Source organism: Sus scrofa, chromosome 11 (genome assembly GCF_054392235.1).
Source record: "Sus scrofa isolate SSC_HxYL_T2T_F1_AM1 chromosome 11, Sscrofa_HxYL_maternal_Yorkshire_Landrace_v2.0, whole genome shotgun sequence".
Lineage (NCBI taxonomy): Eukaryota > Metazoa > Chordata > Mammalia > Artiodactyla > Suidae > Sus > Sus scrofa.
This window is the reverse complement of record NC_139393.1, coordinates 19,321,242-19,345,423: the sequence shown is the minus strand read 5'-3', so window position 1 is coordinate 19,345,423 and position 24,182 is coordinate 19,321,242. Positions and strand designations below refer to the sequence as shown.

The following is a 24,182-nucleotide window of genomic DNA, read 5'->3' as shown; positions in this document are numbered from 1 at the left end:
GCATATATCAGGAGTTCTCATTGTGACTCAGTGGCAAAAAATCCAACTAGTATCCATGAGGATGCAGGTTTGATCCCTGGCCCCGTTCAGTGGGTTAAGTATCCAGCATTACCATGAGCTATGGTGTAGGTCGCAGACACAGCTTGGATTGTGCAGCTCCGATTCAACCCCTAGCTTACTTCCATATGCCACTTGTGCAGCCCTAAAAAAGCAAAATGAAAAAGAAAGAAAGAAAAAGAAATAGCATATATCTATAAACCTTTTGTTGCTTTACTTTGCATTGGTTTGAGAAAGAACTGGCTACAGACAATGCAACATGAACAATTTCAGTTATTGATCCTCATATATAGCCTGCATTTTAATATGACTGGCCCCTTATAGACAAAATAGTTCATGCATGGCCACCACTATCCTCTAGTCATGCTAATGATATTTTATTTTGTTTTCTTTATTCTACTTGTTTTCTTATTTGTTTTACTCATATGTTTCTCATACCTGATTATCTTCATCAAAAAAAAAGTTAGTAGTACCTTGGTGGCTCAATGGGTTAGGGATCCAGTGTTGTCACTGCTGTGGCTCTGATCTGGGAACTTCCATATGCCACAGTTGCAGCCAAAAAAAAAAAAAAAAAAAAGACAGCAACTTTGTACTAAGTCCTTGAAACTAAATCTTCAAAATATGTCCTCCAAAATGTAACTGACTCACATTTCCTAACTCCAAACAAAACATTAATCCATGTGGTAACTTGAATTACATTGTGAGTTCATCAGAAAGCTATTTTGTTTGAAAAAATAAATATTCTGTGGGAGCATTAATGAAATTTTTCTTGGCCAAAATTATTTCATTCATGCTCAATGGGTTAAAACTTTGGGGAATTCAGTCATATATTTTTCATGGGCCAAAGGGGGCACACTGTTTATTTTTCTCTAGAAGTTGCTTTTGGTATTGTCATTGTCCTCACCAGCTTTCCTTATTACGTTTCCATCTTACCCAACTAGGGTATGACAAATGCATTACAGGTTGACTGATATGTCTAGGTAATTAAGCTCTTACTATTATAAATGATTAATAATTTTTCAACATAGATTCCATGTATTGAATGTGATTTTAAATATGTCTTTTTAAAATAGCTTGTCCCATTTCAAATGAATCATGTCCTTACAGACCACCCCAAGGGTTGTGGCTACAAACTCAAGGAAGGCGCTGCAATCATAAATGCTCTCACCTTTTAAAAAGAGATCCTTGTTTGGTTCTGCGTGACACTGCCTCGCAGTACTATCTATTTTAAGTAATCCTATGCCAGAGGATTTAGCCCGTAGGTTTCTACGTTACAAGTGCATCCAAACCGATTTGAATATTTTCTGTTCAATATTTGATTTGGAGGAAGAAGTAACTGTGGAGCGTTCTCAATAAACACCAATTAAAGAAGAAACTATCTTTCCTGGAAAAGTGGAGTGTGGTCGAAGGAAACGGTTATTATCCTCATTTCAGACCGTTCCTAGAAATGTTTTCACCTGAGTATTTTGGTCAGTGGGATTAAGGGGAAGAAAGGAATGTATCAAGACTTTGTCCAAGAGAAATAGGAGCCTAGTCATTTCGTCTGGAAATGGAGTCGTTTTACAGCCGGGTCAGCCTCCAGACACAGGAGTGCTCTGCCGTCTGCACCTTTGTTCTCTTACAGCCAGAACCTCGAGTTCCGAGGGAGGAGGGGGCGTCTGGAACTACCCGAACAAAAGGCAGGCATTTAGGGCTCAGAGTTTACATAACACACATAACCTTTCAGTAGGTCTCTGCTCTCACTGAACTGTGCTATGTACTGAAATTGCCCGAGTCCATTTATTACTTCCTATGATGAGATATTTCTGTCACTAGCAATTTGTGATCAAAAGTACCATCTCAAAAATAACATTTTGATTCAGTCAACATAAAACTATCCATTGTTTCCTATCAAAAAATACTATGTTAAATCCCACATTTTCAGTTTCTGAAACCGTAGATTTAGGACCTTTGGGTCACAAATGTTTGTTTCTAACTTGATGATCTTTCCATCTTACATTCATCTACTCGTTCACTCATTCATTCATTCGTCCAAAAGGTATTTTTGAACCCCTATTATGTGCATAGTTTGGTGTTGGTACATAAAGTGTTTAAAAGAATTATGAAGAAAGGCATACTCCTATTAAATATTTAAACGACATAAGACAAAAGATTTAGCAATGAGAAATGAGTGGGAAGAGAAGTTCCAAAGAAAAAACTCCCTATGTGGGCAATAGTGACCTAGACTGACTTCATTTTAGAGTCATCTTAAAGCTAAAATTATCAAGTTGCTGCCTTCCACTGCCTTCCTTTCAGCACCCCTGACTCCAGGTATCCACTGTCCTCCCGCATGTTCCTCATTCCTTCTTCAGCTGCACACAAACACACCACCAGTTGGATCAGGGAACCCCTTGATGAATTTCTCTCAAGCAGGCTGTATACGATCTTTTCCCCTCTCCTTTTCCCATAGCTCATCCAATCTTACCTGTACATTAGACTGTCTTCTACTACAGGTCTTGTTTTCTGCTACCAAAATTTCCTACATATGGTATGCTTTCAGAACTAATACAGAGAATATGGTTTGACCACAGTCATCTTGGACACTAGGCTGGGCAGGTTGGTTGTAATAATATTTTTGACCAGAAGATCAATCTATGCAGCCACATGTTTTGCCAACACAATAAGCTAGCTCATGATGACAATCTCTTTGTTAAGTTGGCTTCCCTAAAAAGGACAGATGAGGTGTTGATTGCAAAAATTTCATTTGGAGAGTGTTCGTGGGAGATACACTTCTAAGGAAGACAAGACGGAATTTGAACACGGAGGAGCTAGCAAAGTTACTGCAACTGAGGCCTTAGCCAGTCCTTTAAGGTGCTCTGGGACTGAGTATTGTCCATATTGAGGCATGGGGGTTGGTTCTTTGTGCCCAAATCATCCAGTCATTGCACAAGCTGCTGCTTGGGAGGAGTAGTTGCTTGGAAAAGGCAGTTCCAGTGAGAAGCCCGAGGTGAGCCGACAGCAGCCAATATGCCCAGCAGCTGGGGGATGGGAGTGTTATTCCTGAAGAGAGAATTCGAGAGGTGACCAAAGTATAAGGGCAAGTTTGGGGGAGTGTCTGTTAGTATTAGGTCATCCTTAACTCCCAAGTTATTTTTTATTTTATTTTTTTAGAGCCACACTCGTCAGCATATGGAAATTCCCAGCTGTGACTCGAACTGGAGCCACAGCTACCAGACTGTGCTGCAGCCACAGCAACACAGGATCCAAGCCGCGTCTCGACCTACCCCACAGCTCACGGCAACGCCAGATCCTTGACCCACTGAGCGAGGCCAGGGATGGAACCCATGTCCTCATGAATACTAGTCGGGCTTGTTTCTGCTGAGTCAGGACAGAACCTCCCCCAAGTTATTTTTAAGACTAGGCTTTCCACACTAACAGAGTAGATGCTGGTATTATATCCTGTACCTAGCCTGCATTTATATTTCTGTGGTCAATAAACTAAGTTTGATGACTCACGATGGCTGTCTCAATCACCCCAGCAGAGCTCCCAGGTGACGGTAACATGGTAGGAAGGATTCCCTAGATAATCTAAATGATGTCATCAGGCTCTTTATCTTTCTCAAACTCTACATTTGAGGCTGCTGTTACAGCTGCCAGACTACTAGCATACAGTGAGTTCTGGTTTTTAAATTCATACATCCAGAAAGAAATTATAAAAATTTTTGGCCACACCCATGGCATGCAGAGGTTCCCAGGCCAGGGATCAAACCCACATCACGGCAGTGAACCGTCAGCCACTAGGCCACCAGGGTGACTCCAGAAGTTATATTTTTGACTGAAATGCTTTACCCTTGTAATGAGGAAAGAAGTCTGATCTTTATGGAATCTATACATTTACACACGTGGAAGCAAAACAGCCCTTTGAGGAACCATAATTTTGCAAACCTTTGATTTCTCAAGTAATTAAAGATGGGATTTCATACTTTCAATTTAGTATGCAGTCCAAATTTTAATTTATCACCCTGTACTTCTAAAAGGGAATCTCATGAAGAGAATGAAGTTCCTCATTTTAGAACAGGTTATTTAACATGGTGCCATTTCATAGGAAATATTCAGACTCAACCATCCACCAAAAATAACTGGTGTCGAATTCAAAACACATCCCACTGGGCCAAAAATTATATCCTCTAATTATCCGGTCTAAATTTATGATGGTCTCTGTTGAGTCTCTAATCTATTTAGACATACTGTTTTTTGAATCAGTGTACTTGTGACAGATAGTTAAAGTTGTTATTTGGGACTCTTTTGAAATTCAATTTGTACCCCTCAAAATACCATTTATATCAAATCATGAGCTCTTTAGCCAGTTGAAAGCCAGATGACTTTGGAATTATAACTCAGAAGGTTGAAAGCTATGGGGGCTACCTGTAAGCATCAAGCATACAAGTCAAAAAAATGGACTTCATGCAGAGTGTCTGATAATGCAATTAAGTTAATTGGCAATGGTATTAAGACTGTTGCTAATTCCCTGAAAGGGGGTTAAAAACTTCCTAGGAACTAAACTCTAGAGGTATATTTGATGACTCTTTTAGGAGTAATTATTATACCCAGGCAAATCTATACCACCCTATCACAGCTAAAGGACTTGGCACAATGCTTTATGAGACTCCCAAACTAAGCGGTCACATGCTCTGGTATTACCCACTCACTTAGGCGGACAAGTAGTACCGCTTGTAAGAGTATTGTTAAACCTCCTTAGCAGAAGCACACTGATTCCTTTAAGATTGTGCTTACAAACATGCAGGGAAACCCTGTAATGAATGTGTTTATTAGAGCTAAAAGGAAAATTAGAGGTTGAATGCTTGTCTCTCCCCACGTGTAGATTTGACTGAAATGTAGCAGTGGGGTGGTGGGGACACGTAGGAAAGATTAGATGGTTTGGAAATAATTTATCCTTCCCAGTTTAATTGGAAATACTAATAAGGACAGGTCCTTTTGTCTTTCCCTTTGAGCTTTTAAAAGGCAGGATGTTCATAATAATGCTTAATACTTAAATAATACCTTTCTTCTTCAAAGGGTTTTAAATACAGTAACTACCTGCTTGAATGTGTTCCCCGCAGGCCATGAGAGCCTCTTGCCTCCAACCTAGCTAAATTGTTGAATGACACATGTTAAAGGGCAGTGAGAGTGGAAAATATGAAGAAAATAATTGATCTGCAAGCACCCCATACCATATAATCGTAGAGTGGTGACTGGTTAAAGCCCTGAGCCCTTTTACAGTCTTTCAAATCCATGGTCTTTTTCAATAAAGTTTAGTATTCTTTTTTCTTTATTACAAAAAACGTATAAGATGCAAGCAAGGGGAAAAAAAAACAGTTTAGTGAATTGCTAACTCACTTTATATGTTGCGATGGTTGGCCTCATGACCTTTGTCATTTCTTTGTTTTTAAAGAATGTAATGAGTCACAATGAAATATTGAAAGTTTAAGCCTGAACATGGTTCTAGCATAACTAGAGAATACAATGAATCTGTAAAGAAATGAGAAGGAACAAGGTACACTTAAATCAAACAGCTTGATTTTCTTATGCGTAGTTTTAAGTTATCTATTCCCCCACCCCCTTTTTTTTTTTCCCTGTCTTTTTAGGGCCACACCCATGGCATATGGCGGTTCCCAGGCTAGGGGTCAAATCAGAGCTACCGCTGCTGGTCTACACCACAGCCAGATCCAAGCCACATCTGCGACCCACACCATAGCTCACAGCAACACCGGATACTTAACTCACTGAGCAAGGCCAGGGATCCAACCTGCGTTCTCATGGATGCTAGTCAGATTTGTTTCCTCTGAGCCATGACGGGAACTCCTTAAGTCATCTGTTCCTAAACAAGATGGTTTGATTTCAATTTCAGCAGCCAAAATATTTACTAGAATGTGTGAACCAGGTTTTGCTAATTTTTTTCTCTCGGAATCTTCCTTGTTCTTTATTCATATAGTTATTCATTCAGCAAGAATATTGTATGAACAGCTTTGTGATAGGAGCTGAAGAAAGTATTTCAGCCAAGAAAAGCCTGAGAACCTGGCTCCTTGTTTCCCTGGAGTTGGACTTATCTAACATTATAAGTAACTAATACTAGTACATGAAAGATTTGAGTAAGTACTTAGAAAATAAAAACCCTTAAAGATCTCAGATTTCTCCTGTTTATAAATGTAAAATTTTACAATGCATTCTAGATCAAGCTAATGTAAGGATTTATTTTTCATGCTACATACTTGAGCCTTATCTAAACTACGTAGACTAAGGAATTCCTATTGTGGATCAGCGGGTTAAGAACCCGACTTGTATCCATGAGGACACGGGTTGGATCCCTGGCCTTGCTCAGTGGGTTAAGGATCCCACATTGCTGAGAGCTACAGCATAGGTTGCTGGTGTTGCTGTGGCTGTGGCAGAGACCGAGAGCTGCAGCTCCAATCTGACCCCCTAACCCAGGAACTTCCATATGCCATGGGTGCAGCTCTAAAAAGATAAAACAAACAAACAAAACCTATGTAGACTTGCTTTCTACATTGAGAAACCAACTACAATGCTTCATATATATTACTTCCTATCGTGTGAACTTCACTGCAAAGAGAAACACTGTGTAAATTATGGAGTAGGAAAAAAAACTTAAGCGTAAAAAATTTTTATTTAATTAAGTAATTCCTAGTTCAATGAACTCTTTTGGAACAGGGAATGCATTTTTTCCCCTATTGTGTGCCTAAAAGGCTTCCTGCCTACCTTCAAGAACCAACAGGCTCTTTCTAGGTCATGCTGGTCATCAAGGTCATCTTTGAAATCCTGTGGCACGTGTTATACATGTGTTGTGTATAAGGCATGCATGTAAGACAGCAATCTTATTGGTTACCTTGCTATCTGAATATATTTGCCCTACCAAGCTAGATTATCAATGCTTTGAAGGGAGTTCCCGTCGTGGCACAGCGGAAACGCATCCGACTAGGAACCATAAGGTTGCGGTTTCGACCCCTGGCCTCCCTCAGCAGGTTAAGGATCTGGCGTGGCCATGATCTGTGGTGTAGGTCACAGACGCAGCTCAGATCTGGCATTACTGTGGCCCTGGCATGGGCTGGCAGCTGTAGCTCCAATTGGACCCCAAGCCTGGGAACCTCCATATGCCCCCGGGTGTGGCCCTAAAAAGACAAAAGACAAAAAAAAAAAAAAAAAAAAAAAAGCTTTGAAGGAAGGCTGTTGTGGTGGCTAATCTTAATAATATATGTAAGCAAATTCTGGGTGTGTAGACTACGTAGGGAAGACCACTCTCACCCATGTGGATGGGCATCATCCCATCCGAGGAGGGCCTGAACAGAATTAAAAGGGAAAGGAAGGGCAAATTTTTTCTCTCTTTGCTAGAACTGGCACATCCGTTTTCTCCTGCCCTCTCACATCAGTGCTCCTGATTCTAGAGCTTCCTGATTCAGACCAAGACTTATACCATCAGCTCCCACGGTTCGAGACCTTCAGACTAGGCCTGCATTACACCACAGGCTTTCCTGGTTCTCCAGCTTGCAGATGCACATCATGGAACTTCTTGGCCTCCCTAATCATGGGAGCCAATTCCTATAATAAATCTCCTCTTATATCTACACACATCAGCCTGCTGGTTCTGTTTCTCTGGAGAACCCTGCCTCATACAGCTGCACCCTTACATTTCATTATATTTTACCAAAACGCCTTCCAAACTACTGCTGCTGTGTTACTGCAGAGGGTCCTATTAACGTAAAATCCTGAGAAGCTGCCGTGCAATAACCTTGCTGATGCCCATGGTGATGATTGTATATTTTAGTAATGTTCCCTTTCGAACTACACCAAATCCAGTCTGCTTCAGTCAGTGTCCTCTTTCTTCTTCTGAAACATACTGATCATTTTATGGCTTCCTGTGTTTAACAATAGAAAGATTTTTAAGACGGCTGCTTGTAAAATACATGGACAGGACCAAGAGTAACCCTGGCCTACTGCCCTCAGGCTCAAGCAGGCCCCAGATACCTTGTAGGAGAGCCGCACTTAGACAGTAAGACGCCAGCCTTAAAATTGGACAGCAGGGGAGGTCAGATGACTGTCCCAAGAAAGGAGAATGGTGAGAATCCAAGGGTTTTTTTTTTCTCTAACAAAAAATCTTTTTATTATATATCATGATGTCATAGGCCAGGGATTGGCTAGGTGATTCTTTTGTTCCATGTGGAATTGACAGGGTCCCAGATGGCTTCAATTACTGCCTGGTGCCTTGTGACTGGAAGGCTGGGCTCAAGGAGGACACAAACCTATATGTGGCCTTTCCATCATGGTGGTCCAGTCAGACTTCAGTGTGGCAGCTCAGGGGCTCCCATGATGGCCACCTCACCACCCAATCCATGTCCATGTTCCAGATGGAAAGAAGGTGAAGATTGAAGGGAAAAGGTTAAAAATGTTCAAACCTGCTGAACCTGTCCTCCCTTTAGGGGGTTTCCAGGAAGTCATTACTCAATAATTTGTGTTCCCATCTCAGAACTGGGAACATGAATGCCCTTTTCTACAAGGAAGACTAGGAAATACAAGTTTTTGTTTTGTTTTGTTGACTTGCCTGTAAGAAGGGGAGAAAGCACATTAGGAAGGCAACTATCTCTGCCACAATAGCTAATACATGGCATTTTTATATATGTAAGTGTATATATATATATGTATATATTCCGAAAAGACACTTGATCTAACAGAGGAAAATATAAAATGAATAGAACTTCTACATAGAGAAGTCCAAAAGAGGTTGATTTTAGAACAAAGTCTATTGAATTCTCAGTGAAAGAATTTTTTCACTTTAGTGTAAGTAACAAATATCTAAGATGTGAGAGGGGGGAAAAACCCATAATGTATAGAAGTATTTTCCTGCCCTCGAGGATCTCAACCTGGAGACACAGATGTTCACATAAATAATTTAAAATAATATAATGATCCTTATTATACTGAGAATTACATAAAGGAATACGGGAGGCGGGAGAGCTTTGGAAAAGACTAAATCTAGAGGAGTCTACCTGTGCTCTAAGCTTAATAGATAAGTAAAAGTACATCCAGGGGATGAAATAAGAGAAGGACTTTTCTGAGCAATCAAGTGGTAAAATACAATGAGCATCAGGTGCCGACTAGTCCCTTTCCAGCACTGCAAGAGATGCATGCATGGCCCAGGCTGCTCAGAGCTTTGTGAATCCCACGCGTCACAGGTACAATACTCTACCCACAGTGATTCTGATTCGACTAAATCAGTGTTTCTGAACATACTCTTCAGAATTCTGATGTACATCAAAGTTTAAGAACCCCAGGTCTAGCTTGATAGAAAAGAAACTGGGACAAAGAGACTATCCAAGACCCTGTCAGTACCTTCTTATGCTCCTGTGTTGTACAGTCTAACTATATTTCTGAGTAGTATTGATTCTTGACTCCTTCTCAGACACTCCTCTTTGACATCCCCTCGCTGAGGACCTGGCTCTGAACCCATGCCTTGTAGCCAATGTAGGCAAAACGGTAGGAAGATGTTTAAGCCCTGAGTCTGAGATTTTATCCATTATGTGAAAGATCCCTTTGGTAATCTAATGAAGCTATGGACCTCGCTTGTAACAATGATGTTTTTAAATATGTGAAATTAAACGCATAAAACAAAGTAAACTAATTATATTGATATATAGTTATCAACATATTGAAAAAAGGGAGTAAATTTGCCCTACTGTTATGTCTTTTCTTAATGTGGTAAATAACAGCAAGTGTATGTAAATTATCTATACAGAGATATACTAACGAGAAGGTTATTGTTGCTCACCTTGAAGAGAGTGTTGATGGTGGTCTTTCATAAGGCAACATGTATGTCATATCAACCATGAAAGCATCTGTATTTTTTTTTTCCTGGCAACTTCATGGACCTCCTGAAATCACATGTATCTCTGTGGACCCCTCATGAAGAGCCCCTGTCTTGGCAATTATCTAGTTGAGTTGGCCTCAAATGGGGCAGTACTGCCCCCTGGGGTGCATGGGAGAAATGTGAGGGGGCAATTTGAGTTATCACAATAATTGGGAGGATATCATTTGCCATTAGAGGACAAGGAGGCCAGGAATGCTGGATGGGCAGGCAGCAATGTACTAAGGATGTCCCATACAATAAAATACTCTTCTGTCCTACCTGACTCGCTACTGTCCTACCATATATACATGTAGGTGAAAATTCTCTCTATAATCTTCTGAACCTAAAATCTACCTCCAATTTACATAGGAACACAAAAACAATATGTGCTGAATTATCTAGTAAGATAATCAGTTAACTATGGTGCAAATTGAGGGAGGGACAATTGTAATTTGTTTTGCTAAAAAGTCTACTAAGGATTGCTCATCATTTTGGAAAATACATCACAATAGCAAAGCTATCCAAGGACTTTGAGTCTCAAATAATAACACACCCATACCTTACAGCCATTTTATTCATTTGATTCTAAGTATATATATGCATATTTGTGTGTACATATTCAGTCTCTTTTTTAAAATTTTTTATTATAGTTGATTTACAATGTTCTGGCAATTTATGCTGTACAGCAAAGTATATATATACATTCTTTTTCTCACATTATCCTCCATCATGTTCTATCACAAGTGACTAGATACAGTTCCCTGTGCTATACAGCAGGATCTCATTGCTTATCCATTCCAAATTCAATACTTTGCATCTATTAACCCCAAAGTACCAGTCCATCCCACTCCCTCTCCCTCCCTCCCACTTGGCAACCACAAGTCTGTTGTCCATGTCCATGAGTTTGTTTCTTTTCTGTAGATAAGTTCATCTGTGCCATATATTAGATTCCAGATACAAGTGGTCTCATATGGTATTTGTCTTTATCTTTCTGACTTACTTCACTTAGTATGAGAGTCTCTGGTTCCATCTATATTGCTGCAAATGGCATGATTTTGTTCTTTTTTATATCTCAGTAGTATTCCATTGTGTATATTTACCACATCTTCTTAATCCATTCATCTGTCGATGGACATTTAGGTTGTTTACATGCCTTGGTTATTGTGAATAGTGCTGCAATGAACATAGGGGTGCATGTGTCTTTTTCAGTGAAAGTTTTGTCCAGATATATGCCCAGGAGAGGAATTGCTGGATCATATGGTAGTTCTATATTTAGTTTTCTGAGGTACCTCCATACTATTTTCTATAGTGGTTGTACCAATTTACATTCTCACCAACAGTGAAGGAGAGTACTATTTTATTCACACCCTCTCCAGCATTTATTTGTAGACTTACTAATGATGGCTATTCTGACTGATTTGAAGTGGTACCTCATTGTAGCTTTGATATGCTTTTCTCTAATAATTAGTGTTGTTGAGCATTTTTTCATGTGCCTATTGGCCATCTGTATGTCTTCTTTGGAGAATTCAGCCTCTTTATTTAAATGTAAAACATACAGTAAGATATAAAATAAGCAGTAAATAAGATAAATGATTAAATGTAAAATAAAAATGTAAAGTAAAAATACTGATAATATTGAGTTGAATATTATTTTCCCTCTCTTAAGTCCAAACTTAAACCGTCAATATTAAGCATGTGCTGCTTCATCATGTCTTCTAGTGTGGTCATATTCAAACATTTATTTACATGTCAAAAAGTACATTATTTTTGATAACTTACTATCCTTTTACTAATATATTACATAGCAATTATGACATTGATCATTTAGAAATTTTATGTATTGTTAAGTTATATTGTCTATGTATTTTATTTCATGAAGAAGGCATTACAAAAAATGTATTACAAAAAGATGTACCTGGGTCAGATAACAGTTAGGAACCATTTGATCCAGTCCAAAATTTTCACATACCTTCACTGAAAAGGCTATTAAAGTAGATGCTTCATTCCACAAGAATGAAAGTGAACCTTGAAGGAAAGAAGAATCTGAGAAGGAACAAGGAGCACAGAAATAGCAAAATATATGAATAAGTAGAAATTAATACTTAATTAATTAATTAATTAATACATAATACATAATACAAAAAAATATTTTTACATCCAATTAAGAAATACAAGCAATAAAAGTCTACAATTAATAAATGCTGGAGGAGTTCCCGTTGTGGCTTGGTGGTTATCGAATCTGACTAGGAACCATGAGGTTGTGGGTTTGATCCCTGGCCTTGCTCAGTGGGTTAAGGATCTGGCATTGCTGTGAGCTGTGTGTAAATTGCAGACGTGGCTCGGATCCCGCATTGCTGTGGCTGTGGTGTAGGCCAGTGGCTGCAACTCCGATTGGACCCCTAGCCTGGGAACTTCCATATGCTGCAAGTGTGGCCCTAGAAAAGGCAAAAAGACCTAAATAAATAAATAAATAAATAAGTGGTGGAGAGGGTGTGGAGAAAAGGGAACCCTCCCACACTGTTGGTGGGAGTGTAAATTGGTGCAGCCACTATCAAAAACAGTGTTCAGTTTCCTTAAAAAACTAAAAATAGAGTTACCATGGGATCCAGTGATTCCACTCCTGGGTACATATCTGGAAAAGACCAAAACTCTAACTTGAAAAGATGTGTGCACCCCAATGTTCACAGCAGCACGATTTACAATAGCCAAGACCTGGAAGTAACCTAAATGTCCATCAACAGGGTAACGGATAAAGAAGATGTGGTATATACACATAAAAGAATGAAATAATGCCATTTGCAGCAACACGGATGGACCTAGAAATTATCATACTTAGTGAAGTACACCAAAGGCAAATATTATATGCTATCACTTATATGTGAAATCTAGAATATGATACAAATGAACTTACCTACAAAACAGAAACAGACTCACATACATAGCAAGCAAACTTATAGTTACCAAAGGGGAAAAGAGGGGATGGGTTTGTGATTAGCAGATACAAACTACTATATATAAAATTGATAAGCAACAAGATCCTACTATATAGCACAGGGAACTATATTAAATATCTTATAATAACTTATAATGGAAAAGGATATAAAAACATATATAAAATAATATATATAGCTGAATCACTTTGCCATACAGCAGAAACTAGCACAATATTATAAATCATCTATATTTTAATAATTAGTATTTAAAGACTACATACTTTAAAACTTTAAATGTAACAAAACAGTAACAAAATGGGAGCATTGAGAAAACAAATGAGTTGTATATACTAAAGAGTAAAGTATGCCAAAACTGATATTGTGCTCAGCAAGAGAACAAAAATAGATATAAAATTAAATAAATAAATCCATTAAAAGAATAGAAAAATAATCTATAATTCCCAAGTCAGCAGAGAAAATTATGGGGCACATGGAAAACTTTATCAAACCCATTAGAAAACATCTTTTATATGATAAAAAGAAAATACAACTAAAAGTGTAGAAATATGTCTAAATAGATGAGTAATCACAATAAATATAAATAGATTATACTCACCTACAAAATGATAGACATTATCAATCAGAATGGATAGAAAATACAGTCTAACTCTGTCAGACTTAGGTGATGCTTATACATGACACATGTAAAATATAGCTGCACAGAAGACAAAAAATAAAGATAGAAAAATGATATATGATAAATCAAAGAGAAAAACATTATAATAGCAAAAATAAAATGAGCCAAAATAGAATTTAAGACAAAAGGTATTAATATAGAGACATTGAATAATACTAAGAAAGAATGCTCCACCAAGAAAATATAGCAATCTTCAACATGTATGTACTTAAAAGCCTAGGATCCAAATATATAAAGCAGTTATCCTACTGAATTACTAGGAGAAAAGGACAAACTGACAATCTCAGTGGGAGATTTTAAACTGAGAGCTCAAACTCAGAATGACTAATAAGAATATTGAAGATTTGAACAACAAAACTAACAAGCTTGATCCAATAGCTATGAGTAGACTTTTGTACCAAATAGAGTTTATACATTCTTTTTAAGGCACATATTTGTTAAAAATGACCACATGTTATATTACCGAAGACAGTTCAACAGCTTCAAAGAACAGCTATTGTATGAAATATGTTCTCTGCCCAGGATTTAAAAAAAAAAAAAGATTAGAACTTAAGAATAGAATGTGAATATAAAATGTTTGGAAAGGAAAAAAATGTACTCCTAAATAATTCTATGGATCATAGTGAAAATCATAATAGAAATTAAAACACTTGTAGAACTGAATGCACTACACAAAAGGCCCTCAGGAAGTACTTGTTGAATGAGTTAAACTAACATCCAGAACTTTGACTCCTAGGCTGATAGCTTTCAATTGTCGTTATGAAAAATACAAAATGAAGTATTTGGAAAACAGTAGATAAAAATAAAGGACCAAGTAAACTCTAAATAAAGGTAACAACTTTCAACCTGTCAGGCTAAGATTTCAAAAGATACTTAGGGTATCTAACAGGAAAAAAAAAATATTCTTAAGATCTCACTATAAATAGTATTATCCCTACCGCCTATGCAATAAATGAGCCAGGTTTATAAAAGAAGCAAACAAAAAAAATTCCAGATGTAAAATAACAAGTGAGCCTTCATTAAGAATACCAGCATCCGTTAGCTTACCCAACTGAAGAAAAATCAGAACTTTAGGTCATATATAAGAGTTCCAGACCCATTAGTTCTGGATTTAATGAGCTTAACTAAAGTCTTCAGTAAAGTATGAGCTGATAGAAGAGAGAAATATTTCTGATTCTCCTGTATCTATTTCAATTATTCTCTTTCTAAAGAGGAAAAAAGAAAATAACTGAAAGAGTAAAATTATCTGGAAATCCAATCAAATGTTTTATATCCTTTTCCTGAACAACAAATATTTCATCTTCTTGAAAAGAAACAGTTTTTAATACCAGGTTTCACTTACAGGACTTTGCCAGCATCTTTTTATGTACTGTTCGATGGAAAATTACTGTAATAATCCTTACAATTCTAGTCTAGAAAATTTTCACCCACAGTATACAAAAGTCATCATTAAGAATAGTTTAAGCAGGCATTTTAAGGTTAATGACTCAGTTCTTTGTGTTACCTTTGCACTGTGGAGACAAACTGTATACAAAAAGATAGCAAATACTGTCTTCTATTACATAAATACTCAGGTATTTTTTAATTCATCATTTTACACTTTCTTCTCATAGAAAGTTTGCTTCCTTATAATCAGGCCATTAACGGGGAAAAAAAAGAAATCCTTGGATTTACCTTTTCTTCACACTAGGTGGGTTGCTTTTTCAAATCCCCTTTTCCCAAATAAGGTATTGGATTTGAAAGAAAGATACTAATTTGAAATCCTCTGAGATTTAGTAAAGTTAAAGCCCTGTTATAATAGACAATCTACATTCAAAGCACAGGCAGCCCCTAAGTTGCAAATGGGTTATATTCCAAAAGTTAATTTGAAAGTCTGCTATTTAGAACTTGCAAAGGCATTTTGCCATGGAAACAAAGTTGTAAATGACAGTTGAATTTCCAGGCTAGCCCACAGAAGCCTATCTAACCCATAATGTGTCTGAATCCAATTGCTTCAAGAAGAGGTTTGTAACAGAACATAATAGCCCACTGACAGGCTGATGGGTGGCCCACTTTATTGGTATCTCTCAATTTAGGGTTGTTCACTTGTCATTTTAATATTTCTTCATTTTATCCCCTAAAAATGTATTAGTCAAGTAATAATACCTTTCTATGACAAGTACTTAACATTTCTCATAGTCATGTAGATTATTTTAAGACTTTGATATATTTTGCAGCAAAGGATAAGTATACTTTTTCCCCCCTGTGATAAAAAACTTGTTTCTTTCTCTAAAAGATTTTTTTTTGCTTGATGTTTTTTTATTTTGCTAACCTTGAAATTTATGCAAAGTTAAAATTCCTTCTCTAATCACTTGTTTTGATGGCAGTAATCTATAAAGGTTTTTCTCTTGTGTTGTTTTTTGTTGGGGGTGGTTATTTAAAAAGCCTTTGGGGTTCCTGTTGTGGCACAGCAGAAATGATTCTGACTAGTATCCATGAGAAGGAGGGTTCAACCCCTGGCCTTAGTGGGTTGGGGATCTGGCATTGCTGTGAGCTGTGGTGTAGGCCACAGATGCGGCTCAGATCTCTCATTGCTGTGGCTGTGGTGTAGGCTGGCAGCTGCAGCTCTGATTTGACCCCTAACCTGGGAACTTCCATATGAGGTGGGTGCAGCCCTAAAAAGCTAAATAAATAAATAAATAAATAGCTTTTGACAACAACAGTGGCTTGGCATATATCAGTGATGAAGTCCATTAATCAACCATACCGAAGAGATTTTCACTTTTGCCATTTCGCTTCTCTGACCCCTCATTATAAATACGTGCTTCCTAAATTCTTCATGTGACAACCAAGTTCCCTCCTTTTTTTTTTTTTTTTTCTTTTTAGAGCCGCAATGGCGGCATATGAAAGTTCCCAGGCTAGGGGTCAAATAGGAGCTACAGCTGCCGGGCTACACCACAGCCACAGCAACGCCAGATCTGAGCCGTGTCTGTGACCTACAGCACAGCTCACGGCAACACCGGATCCCTGGCCTACTGAGCGAGGCCGGGGGTTGAACCCTCATCCTCATGGATACTAGTCAGATTCTTTTCCCCTGTGCCACAACGGGAACTCCAACCAAGGTCCTTCTTAACCTGGCCTCAGCATAATTCCTCTGCCCTGTGTGATAGTTTCCATCACTAACTTTTGCACAGGCTTATTATTTCTTACTCCCAGGCACACTTGGCATTTTCCCAATCTCTTGCCTTAGCTGGTGATCATTCCTGTGAAAGCACTCTCCTCTGACCATTCTCTTAGAAGCCTGTTCTTCAAGATTCACCTGAAATTTCACCCCTTCTGAACTAACATGGAATAACAAAAAAGGTGCATTAGCCACACAGACCTAGGTATGAATCCCATCTCTGCTACTTTCTTAGCTGTGTGTATGTGAACATATGTTTAGCTTTTCAGAACCTATGTTTCTCATCTAAAGAATGAGAAGTAATAGTACTTTGATCACACTGTTAAAGATTATTCCAAACAGTTAAATTTTAAAGCCCTGATGCCTATGTTTGATCAACCCGTAGCAACTGATTGGTTGCCTCTTTGTACCCTGTTAGCAGATTTTATCAGAACTGTTCATTTCAAATGTTATATCTCTGAATATCTTTTTGCATGAGTGAATTTTATCTCCTTAACTAGATATTTAAAATCTACCTGGTTAAAAATCTATCACTCAAAAGTCCATGCAGGAAATCAGGAACTGTGCTAGGTATTTCAAACAGAGGGCTTTAATTCTAGGAATTAGTCACACAGATATTGGAAAAAGAACAAGCAATGAGGATGCTGGAGGAAGTAGCTAACACCTGCTGAGCTGGTCTGGGCTGGGGCAGGGCAGAGAAGTAAATGAAAAAACTTCATTGCTTAGAGGAAGAATTTTCATATAGTTAGTATCTAGGTCTCCTAGGAAGGTGTTGTACAGCTAGTATTTATCCTGGCAAGGGGGCACCGTTGGCTAGTCCTGGCAGAATTGGAAGGATGTGGCCCAGCCGGTGCCCAATATGCCAAAAGACATTGAAGCTATTTTGGTTTTGTTTTCCTTTTTTGTTTAGGGCTGCACTTGTGGCATATGGAAGTTCCCAGGCTAGGAGTCATATCAGAGCTGCATCTACAGGCCTATGCCACAGCCATGTCAACGCCAGATCTGAGCTGCATCTGCAGCCTACACCGCGGTTTGCAGAGACACCAGATACTTAACCCGCTGAGCAAGGCCAGGGATTGAACTCACATCCTCATGGATGCTAGTCGGGTTCCTAACCCAATAAGCCACAAAGGGAACTCTGACGCTATTTTGTAATAGCTGTCTTTTGACAGGAATTGGAAATATAAAACAAGTTCTGTCTCTTCTTCACCTCCTTCCAATTTCTCTCTAGTTACCACAGCCTCCATTGGCCAATCCTAACAGGAAGGCAGCTGGTAGGGGAGTCTGGGAAATGTTTCTAGACCTAGCCCCAGCATCCCAGATCAAAATACAAAAGAGTGGGCTTAAAGATGAGAGCAAAAGATAAATAATCAGCACAAAAAGTAAATTTGTTAAAGTCAAGGCATTTGTACAGAGCCTTCAGTATAAAAGGTGTTCTGTAAATTTTGCTCGATTGATTCTCTCCTTTGCAATAGATCCCTCTCTGAAGCATATTTGGATAATCAATTTAAATTAGATTCTTATAAGAAAGGAGTTTCTCTTATTCTATGTTGATCAAGATGCCTAGTGTAGGAATTTTCACTGTGGCAGAGCAGGTTATGGCTCCTGCATTGCTGCAGCTGTGGCGTAGGTGACAGCTGTATCTTGTTTTCGATCCTTGGCCTGGGAACTTCCATATGCCACAGGTGCAGCCAAAAAAGAAAAATATGCCTAGTGTAATATCAATGTTCAATAGACACTGTTATTGAGAAAATTAATATAGTGAATAATTTCATTAACATCCATGTCCCTCATCAGATGTACTTGTTTTTGTAGCTGGGGTCACAGCTTGAGCTTAAACTGTTCTTTGCTCTAGGATCTGAGCATGTTTGGGCACATTTATAGAGCAGTAGAGAGGCTTTAAATAAGGAAGGAAAAAAAAAAAAACTCATCCTAAGTGAAGTACAAAAACTTTGCTTCAAGATCAGTTTCTTAGCCTTAGAGGAAAAGGCTTAGTGGAACTTGTTGTCTGTTCCATGAACTCATGCCTGAATCCTAGAGCTACAAATAAATCGTATGATTATATGCTTTGCTACAACGTACACAGGAGTGTTGGAGCAGAAGACAAAAGCAGCAGGAGACGGTGTCCATATCTTGGTACAGAACTGAGTGCCCTTCAAGGCTTGGGTTTATAGCCTTGGCACATACAGAACTGCCATGAGGGAATTTTGTTGGCTTTGGAAATAGGAGAAAATACCTCCACTTGCCAGAGGGAGAGAAGCGGAAGTTGGTGAATGGCATGGACTTTCTCAGAGGACTAATTTCTCAGAGTGTACCTGTGCAAATCCCTGTAGAGGTTCTTAGAATCATCTGGAAGAAATTTGAAAGCAGTTGGGAGAAGAGTGTGAGACTACTCTCTGAGAGTTCTACTAAACCCTAATTTCACTTAGTCTGTTATAACTTGGGAAAATGGGCTACATTTGAATTTCTGATATTTTAAGTCATTAGCTTCTCTGACTTGAAGGTTTACTTGGTAAAGTCATCCTTCTTTATTTTTAAAATGAGTCTTTTCACTTTCTTTTAGTATGGTAATTACTACTAGTAATTAATTTTAGCTTTTGTCTTTTCAATAGAATAGTACTGGGTTTATATCTTATGTGGATAGTGTAAAGAGAAAATAAGATCAAAGTTCAGATGTCTTGATTTTTTTTAATTTTATACATAAAAATTTGAAATTAGAAATAAAATTAGGAGTTCCCGTCGTGGCGCAGTGGTTAACGAATCCGACTAGGAACCATGAGGTTGTGGGTTCAGTCCCTGCCCTTGCTCAGTGGGTTAACGATCCGGCGTTGCCGTGAGCTGTGGTGTAGGTTGCAGACGCGGCTCGGATCCCGTGTTGCTGTGGCTCTGGCGTAGGCCTGTGGCTCCAGCTCCGATTCGACCCCTAGCCTGGGAACCTCCATATGCCACGGAAGCGGCCCAAGAAATAGCAAAAAAAAGACAAAAAAAAAAAAAAAGAAATAAAATTAGCATTTTATTTACTTCATTAAAATTATCTAATTTATAAACAGTTGCCTAGTTTTCCCTATTATTATATATCATGTCATTATTTAAGAGATCCCTGCTTCATTTGTACATTATATGTAAAAACTAGAGGCACTTTATTGTATAAAGATATTTATTTACCATAAGTAGTTGATTTGCCTGGTAGTTTTATTATTTATTTATTTATTTATTTTGTCTTTTTTCCTTTTATGGCCACACCCACGGTGTATGGAGGTTCCCAGGTTAGGGGTCTAATCGGAGCTGTTGCTGCTGGCCTATGCCAGAGCCACAGCAATGCCAGATCCAAGCCATGTCTGCTATTCCAAGCCATGTCTGTGACCTACACCACACGTTGTTGTTCATGGCAACAATGGATGCTTAACCCACTGATAGAGGCCAGAGATCAAACCCACAACCTCGTGATTCCTAGCCGGATTCATTTCCGCTGTGCCACCATGGGAACTCCCTGCCTGGTAGTTTTAAAATGCAATCTGGTTTAAATATCTACTTCTGAAATTTATGGAAGAAGTAGATATTTGAAGTTTGGTGGCAAATGAATTTAGGTTATCTGAATTTTAATTTCCTAACTCACGTAAATTTTATTTTTATTTTTCTCCACATTAAAATCTCTCTTTTTTTTTTTTTTGATAAAGTATTGCTCTGGCTTTGAAATTTGCTTTTTTGAAAAAAAAAAAAAAGGGCAGGTAGTTTGGAGATAGGTTTTTTTCAAATCCCAAGTCATCCTCGGCCTCATTATCCTTATAGATGCCTATCTCCTTCTTCTGTCTTTAAAATTGATTCATATGTCATCTGGTTATGCTGGATAATGATCGTGGTGTGTTCAACCCCAGGGCTGCTATCAGAGCCTCCCAAAGCTGTACAAAACATCAAAGAGCTGTTGACAGTCTAAAAGACAGATATAGAAACCTTATTTTTTCAACCTAGAGAAAATCCTTATAATCGCTCTATTATTGTGTAGCCCCTTCAGGTCAGGAACCTATTCAGTAAGTCCTGGCCGGTAACCAGATAAGACTTTCCCCTCTTTGGAAGTAAGACTGTCTCCAGTAGCATTGCTTTGAAACCGTATCATTAACATTGACAAATTTGGACTATTGGGATATCATTTTGTGATTAAGGAATTCCTTAATCTTTCCTAATTGGTTCTCTAGGAAGAAGAAACAGCGTAAAAAAACTTGAAACATAGATGAGCAGTTTTCTTGAATGGTTGAGTCAATCCTAGTGTAACTCCAAGTCATAGAAAAACCCATCTTATTTGTGAAAGTTGATTAATGTTTGAGCTGTTCTAAGAATGGCCCGTAGACGTCCTTCATCAGAAACTCTTATAAAATGCAGATTCCTCAATCTAAATCTTGGTGTGGGAGACATATGGTAGAACCACTGTAACTTAAACAAGCACCCCAGGTGATTTTTATTCATGCCAACGTATAAGTACTACTTCTCTAGGACAGAGGTAACCCTTCATCAAAAATCCCAGAGTTCTCTTGTGATGTACCAGGTTTAGGATCCAGCATTGTTACTGCTGTGACGTGGGTTCAATCCCTGGCCCAGGAAATTCCACATGCCACGGGTGTGGCCAAAACAAAAACAGAGCCACCCCCACATCCCTGAATCCCTGAATGTATCTTTTGGCTTCTGGCTGTAGTAACTGGTGTACCTTGAAATCAACTGCCTTCACCTGCCTTTCCTCTTCCAGATTTGCACAAGTTCCCCATCCAAAGAGAAGAGCAATAGCAATTCATGTTCTCTCTGCTCTGTTCTGAGTTACAACTCCCAGTGTTGCTCAGAGACTTCAGCCAGCACAAGCCTCCTATCTTAATCTGCTGCCCTAGCTCTCTTCCTCATCAAACTGTCTAAAAAACAAGTTTCCACTCGCTGTTTGATTTTTTTCATCTCTTTCTCTTCAACCCATTGTAACTTGTCAAAGGCTGTGAAAGGTCTGAGATTTTATGCTTCTTGCAAGCAAATAACTTAGCCTGCTACAGTTTCTTGCATGCTAGCAGAAGACCCAAGTCTTCTAGGTCAAAGGACTGTATTACATATGGCACAGTAAGCAGTGCCAGCTTCATGTTCATAGCAGTTCCCTTGTCTCCTGGGTCTCACCAGTGGCAACATGGAGTAACTCAGGTGATGCTGCATAATGGTTAGTTTGCATCACAGCTGAGGAACCTCAAGGTTAGGAAACCACTCTTCTATAATGGGCTACAAGCAAATCTGCTCAACCTTCTCCACGCAAGGAGACATTATCATACTGGATGGTACAAATGTGCCTTCTACTCTGGTGGGTAACTCTATCTCTGTCTCCTAAGTTTATCTAATGTACGTTTAGGACAAGATGGTTTAGAACAAAAGCTGCTGGTACCTCTGCTTACTAGATGTATTGAAATATGACAGCTCCATGAAGAATTGTCTCCCAACATATTCCTGTATCTTGTCCTACTAATCATACAGAAAATTTCTCTCTCAAAAGTAACCAGTAATCTCCTAACTGCATGATTCAACAACTTTCTAGAATGTTGGAAGGAACCTCAAAGAACAACATTCAGTCATTTAAGAAATATTTATTGGGCAGCTACTAAATGTCAGGCACTGTGGAAGCAAAAATGGGCGCAGTCCTTCTCTTTATGAAGGGAACCACAGATGCACACATACCTAAATGTTACAAGAGGTAGTAAGTCACAGAGGGAAAGGGGCATGGCAGTAGGAGAGTTGACATCAATAAGGGATCTTGAACTTGTCTACAAAGTCGGAAATGTTTTTTCTTACTCAAGTTAAAAGGGAGGAGAAGAATATCATATGCAGAGAGACTGTGGCTATTGGGATCATAGCACATTTGAGAAAATAAAAGAAGGCCAGGAAGTCTTCCACACAGGACACCAGGAGAGAGTGGCGAGAGATCAGACTGGAAAAGGCGCAAGACCTGACATGTTTTGGTAGGACAGCTTAAGAATGCTAGTCTTAACTTAGAGCAGGGAGACACTATTTAAGGGTATTTTCTGGTGTGTGTGTGTGTGTGTGTGTGTGTGTGTGTGTGTGTGTGTGTGAGATATGGCATAGTCTTACTTGCCCTTAGAAAGATTGTTTCAGCTGCAAAATGGAGAATACGTGGAAGGTTCAGATTGCATGCAGTGAGACCAAATTAAATTGATGGCTATTGGAAAGAAGTGGACCAACTTGAGAGATTTGTGAAGACAAAATCGCTAGGACTTGGTGCTGCAATGAATATGGTGAATGAGGGTGAAGGAGACATCAGGGATAACTACTACCTGTTTGATTTTAACAGCTGCATAGATGGGGGAAGGAAAACAAAGAGAGTTTATGAACTAAGTTGGACTTAACTTTCTAACTTTGAGACTTTAAGTGAACATGTCTATGAAGTTGTTGGTATCAGATTTGGGATTTAGGGTAAGGGTCTAGGCTAGAGACACATACATGGAAATCATCAAAATATAGATGATAACTAAAGCCATTGGGGTGGGTGATGATGTTTAGGCCAAGAGATTACAATGAAAACAGAAAAGAAACTAGACTGAATTGTGAGTTCTATATTTAATAGCCAGAGAGGAGAAGGAATCGGCAAGGGAATTAGAGAAGCAGTACTGAGAGGGCATAGTGCCAAAGGAAGAAGAATCATTCAAGGAAATAAGTGGTTAAAGTGTTGGGTATTATCAAGAGCTCAAGAAAAGTAAGGATTGAAAAGAACCCTTATTTTATTGGTAAGAAAAATGAAGCTCTGAGAAGTGACTTGTTCAAAGTCAATGTAAATTCTTGTCCCTCTTTGGATTCCCAGAGAATTCATACTGGTGCCCTTGTGAAGGTTATTTATGTGTGTGATTCATTCTCTCCACAGAACATAAATTCCCCAGTTCTTGCTTGACTCAACCTTACAGTATTGCACATTGTTGACTAATCTAGGTCTACTTCAATGATATTCTTGAATTGTCTTAGTCTCTTTCAAAAAAGCTGTTTTTTTCTTGTTGTGCTTATATGTATAAGCCCAAAATATAATTTTTTTAGAAAAATGCCATTTCTTAGTCCTACTTATCCCCAAAGGAATCAAAATCTTGAGGGCTGGATTGCAAGATTCTATCTTTATTAAAAGCAGCCAAGTCAGAAATTTTGAAAATGATCAGCTCAGGGTCAAGTTTGGAAACCAATAGCTTAATCTCTAACCAAAGAGAGCTGGGGCAGCAATATGGAAAAGCCACCCAACTCACCCACATTCTGATAAATCTTCATATTTTAAAACAGTATATGGTTATGCTTCAATTACTCAGGGATCAGCTTTCCAGGAATTTTGTCTGGAAGAGGGCCAGATCTGGAAGTTAAGAAAAGGAAACACCTCTGCAAGGAAAAGAACTTTTGAAAGTGAACAGCAAAGAAAATATCTCTAGGTACCAC

The 24,182-nt window shown here is 38.6% G+C and overlaps 1 protein-coding gene across 2 annotated transcripts in view; it reads right to left on the bottom strand.

The window, feature by feature from the left end:
* CAB39L (calcium binding protein 39 like) overlaps positions 1–24,182 on the bottom strand; it is a 722,245-nt gene that overhangs the window by 235,043 nt on the left and 463,020 nt on the right. The window lies entirely within an intron of this gene.